An 11,623-nucleotide genomic window follows, 5' to 3' on the forward strand; every position below is an offset into this window, starting at 1 on the left:
GGGGCATGAGCCTGACTTCTTTCTCACAGAGGCTTCCTTTGCTCACTTCTCTAAGATTCACAACTCTAAGCCAGCTCTTTCTCCACCAGATTATTAACCCTAGGAAAGGCAGTGAGTTGTGCTGGCTTCAGTGGCACGTATACTAAAATTGGAAGTAAGTGAGTAGCCAATATCCCAACAATTGGAAGATAAAACTCCTAACCCATGGAATATTAGTTCGTTTTCACACTGCTGATAAAGATGTACCCAAGACTGGGTAAGTTATAAAGAAAAAGAGGTTTGATAGACTCACAGTTCCACGTGGCTAGGGAGGTCTCATAATCATGGCAGAAGGTAAAAGGCACGTCTTACGTGGCAGCAGACAAGAGAGAGAATGAGAGCCAGGCAAAAAGGGAAACCCCTTATAAAACCATCAGATCTCATCAGACTGATTCACTACCGTGAGAACAGTATGGGGAACCGCCTCATGACTCAATGATCTCCTACTGGGCCCCTCCCACCACACATCAGAATTATGGGAGCTACAATTCAGGATGAGATTTGGGTGAGGACATAGGCAAACCGTATCACGTGGCCAGTGGATAAGGGTGATGGTGGCGGTGGCTGATGTTGGTGGGCATTACTGTGAGCCCGCTGTCATCACGTTACTTCAGTTAGGCTTGAAAACAGCCCACTGCATGGATGGAGAAGCTGAGGCTTAGGGGAGAGGTGAGGTGTGCTCCCCACTCGAGAGCAGTCACAGCCAGGCCCCGTCGGTCTGATTCCCACGCAGTCTGCTTGTTGCCATCTGGTTGGGGCAGCTCCTGGCCCCTCTGTCCTCCCTGCATGGGTTGAAGGCACCTGCAGGAGCCACCTGGCTGGGGACCACATTGACCTGTGAACCGTCTAAGATGCGCTCTCCCCCATGGCATCCAGTTGAATTGAGGGAAGACTAAGTTGAGTGTTGAGGTCCCAGCTCCATCATGCACGGAGCCCTTGAGGAAGGCCCTTCTCTGTGAGGGTCCCCAGGTTCATGGCTGCACCAGCCCAGCCAGGGAGAAGAGGAACATTGTGGCCTCTGTCATCACACACCATGGTTGACAACTGGCTGTGGTGTGTGAAATCACAGCAGTGACAATCCTGTCTGCCCCAGGCTTCCATAGGAAAGGGAGCGGCCAGGCGTCTTGGGGACTCCTATAGCCTGGGTGGGATTCCAAGGTCCAGGTGGGATCCCCGGTAAATTGGGGGCACCACCTCTGAGTCTTCATCTTCATCTGCACCTGGCCAGCAGCCATGCCTGGGAGACATTAGGACAGAGTGCTGGTGAAGAGCAGAGACCAAGACCCCCAGCAGCGTCCCCCCGAGCCCCGTGTGTGTAGGCTCCTTCAGACCCCCAGCAGCGTCGCCCCCAGCCCCGTGTGTGCAGGCTCCTTCAGAAGGCCTGGGCCTGATGCTCCTTCATTTATTCTTCCTTCCTTTATTCACTCCACGAATAAGCATTCCCTGGGAACCGCTATTCTGAGCCCTGGCCTGGGTTATAACGAGTGACGTGGATCTTGGAGGCAGTGACAGCCACCACCTACTCTGGCAATGTCAGCTCACAGAAGTCGTGCGCAAGCTCCTCACCTCCTGTCTCCCCTGGGCACACTCTGGGAGGCATCCCGGGGACACGTGGAAAGCTCTTCCGGGTCTATTGGTCCTTCAGAAAGGCCTGCAACTAAACCCTGCCTGCATGAGCTCTGTTATCCCCTCATGCTTTGCTGTTTAGTCTGAAGAATTATTTTTCTTCTTAATTAAACATTTCAGAGATTCTGCGAATATTATAAATGCATATTCACTGCTAAGGGATTAGAAAGTCTAAATATTTTAAAGTGAGAAAGCAAAGAAAAGGATGGCACAAAACCAAAATGAATAATTTTTCTTCCTGTTGCAGTTCCTGCTCTTTGAATACTTTGAATACTTGGTTGGTTTAGGGACTCGTTTCCAACATGGAGTGACAGCACATAGCGCAGGGCGTTCCAGAGGCTGCAAGCACCAGGACAGGTCCCAGGCAGCCACAGGATGGACGCGCACTGCCCAGGGCCAGGTTGGCCCATCGGTCAGTGCAGAGCTGCCTGGGAGCCTAATTGAACAGGGTTTCTCCTGCCCGGAGCTCATGCTTCATCCCGTCGGTGCCCACTTGCTTCCCAGATTCGCACTTTTAGTTGTGTTTCCTGCTTGCACAGAGCCAAAGTCTGCCCTGGTGTTGTGTGTGCAATAATTATTGTTTATTGTTTTCAAAATCAATTAAATTCAAGAAAAAATTTAGTCTCCACAAAAGCTACAGACTTGGCTATGTGTGTGAGGGAATCAGCAGAAATGTGGGTGTGGGAGCCCCTGGGAGGATAAGGGCTCTGGGGACCAGAGGGCCCTGGGGCAGCCCTGGATGCTGCTGAGCAGCTGCGTCTCATCCAGACCTGGAGCCCGAGGGGCTGCACAGGCCATGGTCTGGGCCTCTGTTTGGGGTCTCACCTGCCGCAGTCAGATCGTGAAGCGGGTACACTGACCAGGGTTCAGCCTCTGCATTCGAGGCCCTCCTGTCTGTGTCCTCCTCCTGCCAAGACCGGCTTTTAAGCCTGAGGGAAGAACATGTCCATTTTAGGCCTTGAGTCTTCACTGAGTAAAGGGTTCCACCCCACAGTGTATCAAGGGGCGGCAGCTGCGGCCCTTGCACTCCACAGCCACTCCTCTCCCCTTTCCCAACCGTGTTCCCTGTAAGCCGTGGTTCTCGAGCAACACCACCACCAGATTGAGGGCTCAGGATCACCAAATGTGGGGGGTTCCCCGAGCCATGTGCTGGGGCCCAACCGCCCTGCCCTGCCCTTCATCCCATCACATCCCTTCTGTGCGGATGGGTGGGGCTGGGGTTCCCATTGTGTGGGATACAGAACAAGAACCACCAAAGGCAACAGAATAGCTCAGGCAGAGGATGGGAGCTGCAGCACCCAGGCCGGTGTGAGGCTGGGGATTCTGCTAGCTCAGGCAGGGCTCAGGCTTCCAAGAGGCCACTGAGGAGCCCCTGGGACTTGGACTCGCAGGCTCTGGCCCTGTGGGTCTGTGTGGGGCCTGAGACCCACCCTGCCTTTCGAGAATGTTTCCAGCTGATGCCAGTCAGAGGCAGAGCCTGGAGTCCTGACATGAGAGTCTAGAATCCTTGGCCTCAGCAGTCTAGGCCTGAGAATCCACCCAGCTGTCACTCATCAATGGCTGAGTGACTTCACACAAAGCCCTGTGGCCACCCTGTCCTGCTCCTGGGATCAGGCCCAAAAATCTCTGCCTATGCATCTGGAATAGCTAGAATTGCTACTCAGCTTCTGAAAGGTGCCTCTTCAAGCCTGTGTATCTTGAAACAGGGCACTGAAAAGCATAGTTTGTATCAAAAGCCCAAGGGAGTGGGAATTCTCCTTTGTGATTTGGATTTCATCTCCGGCACTGCCAAAAGAATGCGGAGTGGGGGCCTCCCTCGTTGAGTCAGGGTCAGGCAGGGCTAATGCAGTTGAATCTCTAAGACCCTGGGCACGCGCAGCCCCTGCCATTGCTTCTGCGGCAGAGATGGCTGGGGCAGAGTGTGGGGTCCCCAGGAGTGGCCCCAGCAGCACGCCATGGTGGGCACACAAGGCAGCGGCTCTCGTAAGTCTTTTGTGTTATATATTTGTTAACTCCGTTCTTAAATAAAGAACACTTCTGCTAAATTTAGCCAAGAGAACTGTTTGGCATTTCAGCCTTCCCATGCTTCAAGTGTACACATTTCTTCCGTGTGACGCCACATCCCTAAAAATAAGCCTGTGCCCTCCTCCGACACTCAGACCACTGTGGTGACTTGTTCCCACTGACAACAAACTTCACTCCCCAGGCTCCCATCTCTGACGACAAAGATCACAGCAGCTGGCCCTGCGGGCACCTTTCTGGGAAGCATCATCTGATCATCCCGCCAACCCTCCAGCAGCCCCACAAGGACACTAGCCTCCCAGGGTACCAGGAGGAGTCTGGCAGAGACCCCCAGAGCAGCCTGCCCCAAATTGCCTCTGAGAGGAGGAGTGTTTCAGAAGGAAGCTTCCCCTCATGGTCCTCAGGCTCAGCAGGTGCCAAGCTTGGGACAAGCCACGGGGTTGTGGGCTCGTTGAGTGATGGAAATGGGGACAGCAAGGCAGCCACAGACAGTGTGGGCTCGGCCATGGACACAGTACCACAGAAGCATCCACAGGTGGGTCAAGATGAGAGCTGGACCTGCGGCTGCTGCAGGGCTCACAAGACAGACCTCAGGCGGGGGCAGAAATCATTCGGCAGTCACCTGGCACAACCAGACAGGATTATGAGCACATTTCTGCTGTTCAGTTCTAACTGAATCTGTGCAAGTAATGCTTAATACTTTCCAGATAAACGGATGTGTCTTTTCCCAGCCAAAGGAGATACAGTATCAGGGAGGGAGGTTAAGAAGGAAATGCATGGAAACCCTGGTGTCCAGGGATGGCAACTGGGTCTCCAGTTTCTTTAAGTTCTAAGGGAATCCACTAGGGAAGATTCTCCTAAAGGGAGGGAGATGAAGGCGAAGGAATTAAAGGTCCAGGTGGTCAGGAAGATGGAAGGATGGAGGAGCACACCGGGATCATGTCCAGCATGGGACAGGGAACCCCGAAAAAACACCAGCACCGGGGCCATGACGGCATGCCAGACACATCTGGGCATGGAGCTGCCAATGCCGGAGGAGGGGAGGTGCATGCCTGGCACAGGATGGACCATCCGAGGCAGTGGGGTCTGCACACCAGGCTCTGCATGAAGGAGTATGTGGCTGGGGCACATGGAGATGAGGTCTGTCTTTGGGCTTGGGCAGCCTTTGGCGGGACCCCTGGTGTTATGCTCTGGGGAAGGGTCCAGCCTACCTGCTGCTCCCCTTAAGGGGAGGCCTGTATATGGGCAGCAGATGTTCAGCTCGGGCACCCAGCAGCTGGCTCTTGGGCCCCACAGAGGAGTGGGGCAGGGGCACTGGTTCTGAAAAGTCAGCGTCCTGCAGCTGTTGCCAGGAGCCTCCAATGCTCACCGGACACTGCACCAGCCCCCCAGGATGCACACACAGCACACATTCCAGGACAAAGAAAGTATGGAAACCCAAAATGCCGGGTACTAGGGAGGTCTGTTAAAGACTTAAAAAAGAGAGAGAAGAAAGAGTTTTGAAGGGATTCACCTACCGCCTGTCAGGCTGGCACCACCTGTCACGTCAGTGTGATTTGCAACCCGAATAGGAGCAGGGGGCTTGTGGAGACCACCGTGGGGGGGATAGCGGCCAAAGGGGCAGAACAGCAGGGCCTTGAGCCTGGGCTCCTGGTAACACTCATGCTTTCGCTCTCAAAAGCCCTCTTTCCCTATTTTCTGCTGTTTCAAAAATGAGAATATATTGGCTTTATATTTACAAAAATCAACTTTTAAGTATTAAAAAACCACTTAAGTCTGTACCAGGTTTGCCTTTGAGCCACGAACTTTGTCAGGACACTGAGAAAACAGCTGTCACATTCTCTCTGCTGTATCTTTCCTAAAAGCTGTTTTGAAGTTAGTTGCGAGAACAAGGCCAGGTTCCCTGATTGTGAGCCCTGTCAGTGGCTGTGAGCGTTGCCCGCCCCTCACATTGGGTGTGTGTAGCACACAGTCATTTGAGGGTGTGTTGCACACAGCACCTCTTCACCCCTTAAATATTAGGGGAATCCCCTAGAAGCAGCGCTAGTCTCTTAAATCACTTCAGTAGTGTCATCAAATTTAGGAACAGCCCCACTTTCACTAATGCTGTCATCTGATGTGCTGTCGAGGGTCCTATCTCCAGGCCAGTATAGCACGCAGGGTGTGGTTGTGGTGGCTGTCCGCTTTAACCTGGAGCACTCTCCAGCCCTGCTCCGTCTTTGTGGCCATGATGCCCTCACAGGCTCCAGCCTTCTCATTTCGTGAAGCAGCTTTGCCGGGGTCTTTCTGATCTGCCTGATTTCTTCTTGGGATTAGGTTCAGGAGAGCTGCCAGGCACATGTTTCAAAGCAAAGTATGAATATTTGGTAGCAAAGCAACGGCCTCCAATTCCAAGGTCAGTTGCCTTTTTTAATCCCAAACTCTATGCATGAACTAGGCCTCAATGGGATAAAAAACTCCAAATGTCTCTGACTGTTTCTGTACTTCAGAAATGTCATGTTTGGATTTTAAAGGAAAATCAGTTCTCCCTGTAACTCAGACACACCACAAAGGAAACACATTGCTTAAACCAAGGTGCGTGGCTCGGCACAGAGTCACGGTGACTGTGGGCTGCCTGCCTAACAGCCCTGTGCACACAGGATCTTCCTCTTCAAAATGTCACCACCAGAGCCGGATGTCACCCCGTGAAGAAGCTGCGAAATCACACTGCAATTATCACCGCAGGCTCAGCGTTCACGTGTCCTCACTTAGGGTAACAGCAGTGCACTCTTCCTTCCCTGGGAAACCAGCCCTTATTCAGGAGGAACAGGACACCACTCTTCCCTCCCAAGGATGTCTCTGCTGCTCCTCCAGGGAGTGCACGTGGCTGCACCTGGGACTCCCAGCAGCTCCAGCTCCTGAGTGCCAGCCATGTCCAATGGGTCAGAGGCTCCAAAGGGCTCCTAAGGGCTGAGCTCAGCTGATGGCCAATGTCAGAAGCAGCCATGGGCACAACTCTCTGTGAGCCTCGGGCACTCTCTGGCCTGTGTCTAATGATGTCCCCACTCCTCAGACAGAAAGATACGAGGGGCGAGTTCCCACATGCTCATCAGAGACACCGATGGCCTCTTCCTCTGCTGAGTCTGGAAGTGAAGCCACTGTTTCCACATCCCAGATGGCAGAGGCGAGGCCCTGGCTCCCCTGGGCATGGAGCGGAGGGGAGGAGCCTCCCCTGTGAAGAACGAGACCAGAGCTGCAGTAAGAGAAACCATCCCGCCCTCTGCATCTCTCCTCTTGGGGCCTCTTAAATGATTTGGAAATCATTCCCCTAAAAATCAAGCCTTTCCTTGAGAGGTGAAGGCAGACTTTCCCGTTACAGATATGAGCAGGATTCCCCTCCTACCCTTCACCTGCCTGCTCCCTTTCCATCACCCAGGCCTGACCACCTGCCCTGAAAGGGGCAGGCACAAAGGGTGTGCATCAGCACCAGGCATGGGATGGCCACTGTCCAGGAGACCCAGGGATGCTTTGGGACCTCTCCCTTCTCCAGACCCACAGACACTGCAGGCTCTCCTCGCTCCAGACCCAGGGACACTGCAGGGTCTCCCCTCTCCAGACCCGGGGATGCTGTGGGCTCTCCCCTCTCCAGATCAGGCCCCTTGGGCTGGATTGCAGCCATCTAGCCTTTGGGTACCTGCCTGTTGTGGGTGGAACAGCTCCTTATTCCCATCTCGGATCCTGAGCCCCCTGTCTGCACTGGCACACTGCAGGGGAGCCTTTGGCCCAGGGAAGTGGTTATTTTTGTGAGAAATAAGACTTTTTAAAAATCTCCCCTGAATAAAGTAGAGAGGCTCCTCACTTCCGGCAAGACTTTCCCAAGATCACGTCAGCCCCGACCGAGACATCACTACATGAGGTCAATGCCCATGGGGTGGCCCAGGGGCTCCTCGCTACAGCAGAGTCAGGGTCTGTAGTGGGACTGAGCCCCAGCCGCATCCACCAGCACCCTCAAACATCAGCAAGGAGCCACAGTGCCTGGTGTGACTTCTGCTAATGGGCACTTCTTAAATCACGGTTGGTCTGAGTTTCCCGCTTCCCTCAAGGATGACCTCTGAGAAGACTGACAAGACCAGCCTCCTGTGTTGACGTTTTCAGTCTCAACCTATGGAAAAGTAAATGTGCACACAAAGCTGTCAAAGTCTACAGTGTTTTTAGATAAAAATATAATCACGTTTGCCTCTCACCTTCCTCCAGTAACTGCCAGTGTCTTGAAGAAACGTGTTCTGCTCCCGCCATCAGGACTGAGCTTCTCAGCTTGGGAGCAGCATCTCTGCTGTTTGGACAGGTTCTCCAAGTGGACAGCACCAACGTGGACGTGGATGGCTGTTCCACCTGCCTTGACTCCCCCGGGCCACCCGCTGTCCCTGGAGAGGCTGCAGCACACTCACATGCTTGTGTGTGTAACGAGTCACAGCCTGTGCTCCCAACGTCTAGCTCTTGTGAACAGAAGGGAGGCAGCTCTTGGTGGCGGCCCCATGCCACTGCCCAGCCCATGAGATGCCCAGGGCCCAGGACTCCAAGACACCGAGCCACAGGCCTTCCAAGCAGAAAGCCACATTGCAAACACCGAACACGTCCCTCTGGCAGACATGCAAATCCCGGTGAAAACAGCCTCCTGCCAAAAAGCATCCTGAAATTGCTCATGGAAGGAGGTTATTTTGGTGATTTGGTTCAAGTTATTTTGATACCGGAGGCTGTGCAATCTGGAATGAGTCAAGGCTCTTCAGTTTAAAATGGGAAAGGAAATGAATATTTGAAGATAAATATCTCAAAGGGCAGTGGCAGACCAGAACCCAGAAACCCTCCTCACCCTGTCATCTTGAGGAGAAAATCCCAGAGGAGAGGGTCAATGGGGTACTCAGTTCACTGTCTCCTCTCTCTGACCTCAGATTAGAACATGGTGGCAGGGCCTGTCTGCGGGGACAGGTTAAGACCTGCTCCTGTCGCACCAGTGCTCTCAGCTTCACGAGCGTCAGATTCGCCGATTTCACTCTGGGCCCCAGCCATCCACTGCTGTACCCTTTTGCTTAAAACGGGCTCAGCCTGCAGCGTCCACAGCTCAGGCAGAGGTGGGCAGGCTGTGCAGGTGGGAAGACGTCACGTCGGCATCTGACTCTGTCTTCACAGGAAAGCCCTGGGAGGTTCTCACCTCTGTTTTCTGAGAGACTAACCACTGCCCAGGAGTGCAGTGGTGCCATCTCGGCTCACTGCAACCTCCACTTCCCAGGTTCAAGTGATTCTCGTGCCTCAGCCTCCCAAGTAGCTAGGACTATAGACGTACCCCACCAGCTTGGCCAATTTTTGTATTTTTAGTAGAGACTCCTGGCCTCAAGTAATCCACCCACCTCAGCCTCCCAAAGTGCTGGGATTACATGTGTGAGCCCCCGCCCCCGGCCCAGGTGGCTTTTCTAACTGCGGTTGCTCAGGCTCATGGAACAAGGACAGGGCCAGGCCCAACTGACTGGGAAGCAGCCCTCAGGGCCAGGCAGGCTCCCGGCCGCAGGTCTGACTGCCCACCTCCTCCTGTGGCACCAGCCAGTGCTTGTGTCCCGGGAACACGGGAGGAGGCCAGGCAGGTCTTGTGGCCCCTCATCCCCCCACTGCTGATGCTAATGAAGGAAAAGGAGTGTGTGGGGCAGAGCTTGCCCTGGGCCCCCTGTGAGGTCAGCATGTGCAAAGGAAGCACGGAGGGCTGCGGTTGTGGGATTACACAACATTTCACATCCCTCCCATTATAAAAATGCCTTTCATCATCATATCAAACCAAATAGCTTAAATTATTGAGCATTCACGGAGCACCTGGAGCCATGCTAAACGCTGTATGGACCATCTCATTCACTCCCCTGGCAATCCCATGACCACATTTTACCATATGGGGACACAGCTCAGAAGGGGCAGCCACAGACTTATCCGTGAGCAGGGGATTTGCACCAGCAGGCGAAACATCAGCCCTCATCTTCTGCGTCGTGTGCAAAGCCGCCTGTTAATCTCACTTGTGTCGCTCCAGTTCCACCAACCACAGTTCGATGCTTCTGTGGAGCTCCTGGGGTGAAGGAGGTTCCCAAGGAATCCAGGCTTTACCAGTTTGCTAAAATGGTCATAGGAGGTGGCCTCTGTGCATGTGTGCGTGGTTCCAGCGTGTCTGTGTGGGGGTCACCAGGGATTGCGATGGTCACAGGAGGTGGTCTCTGCGTGTGGCCCCAGCGTGTCTGTGCTGGGTGTCTCCTTTGGTGCCTGCCTTGTTTTTGATTTGCTGTCCCCTTTTGTTCACAGTAATTTCCTAAGTCCTGATTTGCTCTTCCTTTCTTTCCATGAGTAACTTCTCCCTTTCGCAGAGCAATCCTTGCTAATCATAGCATCCTTTAGGTATGGAATGCGTTGCCCTCACAGAAATGCAGCCTCACACTGTCATCTGCTATGCAGTGTGCAACTAGTGAAGTATTCGTTGTTAGGGTCCCATGCACTTTTTGAGATAGTGGGACAGGGTTTTGCTGTTGTTGTTTTACAGATGGAGAAACGTGAGTTATAAAGCATGTAAAAACTTGTCTCAGGTTTCCTTGCTGACAAAAATCACTATAATGTGCTAATAATATTAGTTATAATAATAATAGTTGTTATTGAGGGCTTACTGTGTTCTAAGCACTTTACATGAAATTCTAAATTTAATGCACAAGACTGCCAGATAGGACTATTCCCATTGCACAGGTGAGGAACTGAGGCCTGGAGGCACCAGGATTGTGCTCCCGGCAGTGTTTCCAGGTGGACTGGAGGAGCTGAATGCACTCCGGAGCTCACTGCTTTCACTCTGGGTGCAGTCTGTCCCACTATCGTTGTGTGACTCCCTCTCCAGCTCAGATGGTACCTTCTCCAAGAAATCCTACTCAGGTCAGGACTTAGTCCAACTTGGGAGGCACTGTCCTGTCCACTCACTCATCATGATGTGAATAACATGGTGGGACTGTCTTCTCTCTTTGCAGGAGTCCAGCTGTGCTGCAGCAGGTGTGCAGGTGTATAGGTGTGCTGCTGCAGGTGTGTGGGTGTGCTACAGAAGTTGTGTGGTGTGCAGCTGTACAGATATGCTGCTGCAGGTGTGCAAGTGTACAGGTATGCTGCAGCAGGTGTGGTGTGCAAGTGTACAGGTATGCTGCTGCAGATATGCAGTGTGCAGGTGTACAGATGTGCTGCAGCGGGTGTGCTGGTGTTCAGGTGTACTGCTGCAGGTGTACAGGTGTGCTGCAGCAGGTGCGTGGTGTGCTGCAGCAGGTGTGTGGTGTGCAGGTGTACAGATATGCTGCTGCAGGTGTGCAAGTGTACAGGTATGCTGCAGCAGGTGTGTGGTGTGCAAGTGTACAGGTATGCTGCTGCAGGTGTGTGGTGTGCAAGTATACAGATGTGCTGCAGCGGGTATGCAGTGTGCAGGTGTACAAATCTGCTGCAATGATTGTGCAGGTGTATAGGTGTGCTGTAGCAGGTGTGCAGGTGTGCTGCTACAAGTGTGGGGGTGTGCAGGTGTTCAGGTGCCCTGCTGCAGGTATACAGGTGTGCTGCAGTAGGTGTGTGGTGTGCAGGTGTACAGGTGTGCTGTAGTGGGTGTGCAGATGTACAGGTGTGCTGCAGCATGTGTGTGGTGTATGGGTGCACTGCAGTGGGTGTGTGGATGTACAGATGTGCTGCAGCATGTGTGTGGTATACAGCTGTGCTGCAGCGGGTGTGCAGGTGTCCAGCTGTGCTGCAGCAGGTGTGCAGATGTACAGGTGTGCTGAAGCATGTGTGTGGTGTCCAGCTGTGCTGCAGTGGATGTGTGGATGTACAGGTGTACTGCAGCATGTGTGTGCTGTATGGGTGTGCTGCAGTGGGTGTGCAGATGTACATGTGTGCTGCACATGTGTGTGGTGTG

General features: G+C 53.4%; 1 protein-coding gene across 3 annotated transcripts in view; it reads left to right on the forward strand.

Moving 5' to 3' along the window:
• VIPR2 (vasoactive intestinal peptide receptor 2) overlaps positions 1–11,623 on the forward strand; it is a 100,106-nt gene that overhangs the window by 34,270 nt on the left and 54,213 nt on the right. The gene's annotated exons all lie outside the window — the stretch shown is intronic.

This window comes from Sapajus apella, unplaced genomic scaffold, assembly GCF_009761245.1.
Source record: "Sapajus apella isolate SASKATOON/1434 unplaced genomic scaffold, GSC_monkey_1.0 scaffold56, whole genome shotgun sequence".
In the NCBI taxonomy this organism is placed as follows: Eukaryota; Metazoa; Chordata; class Mammalia; order Primates; family Cebidae; genus Sapajus; species Sapajus apella.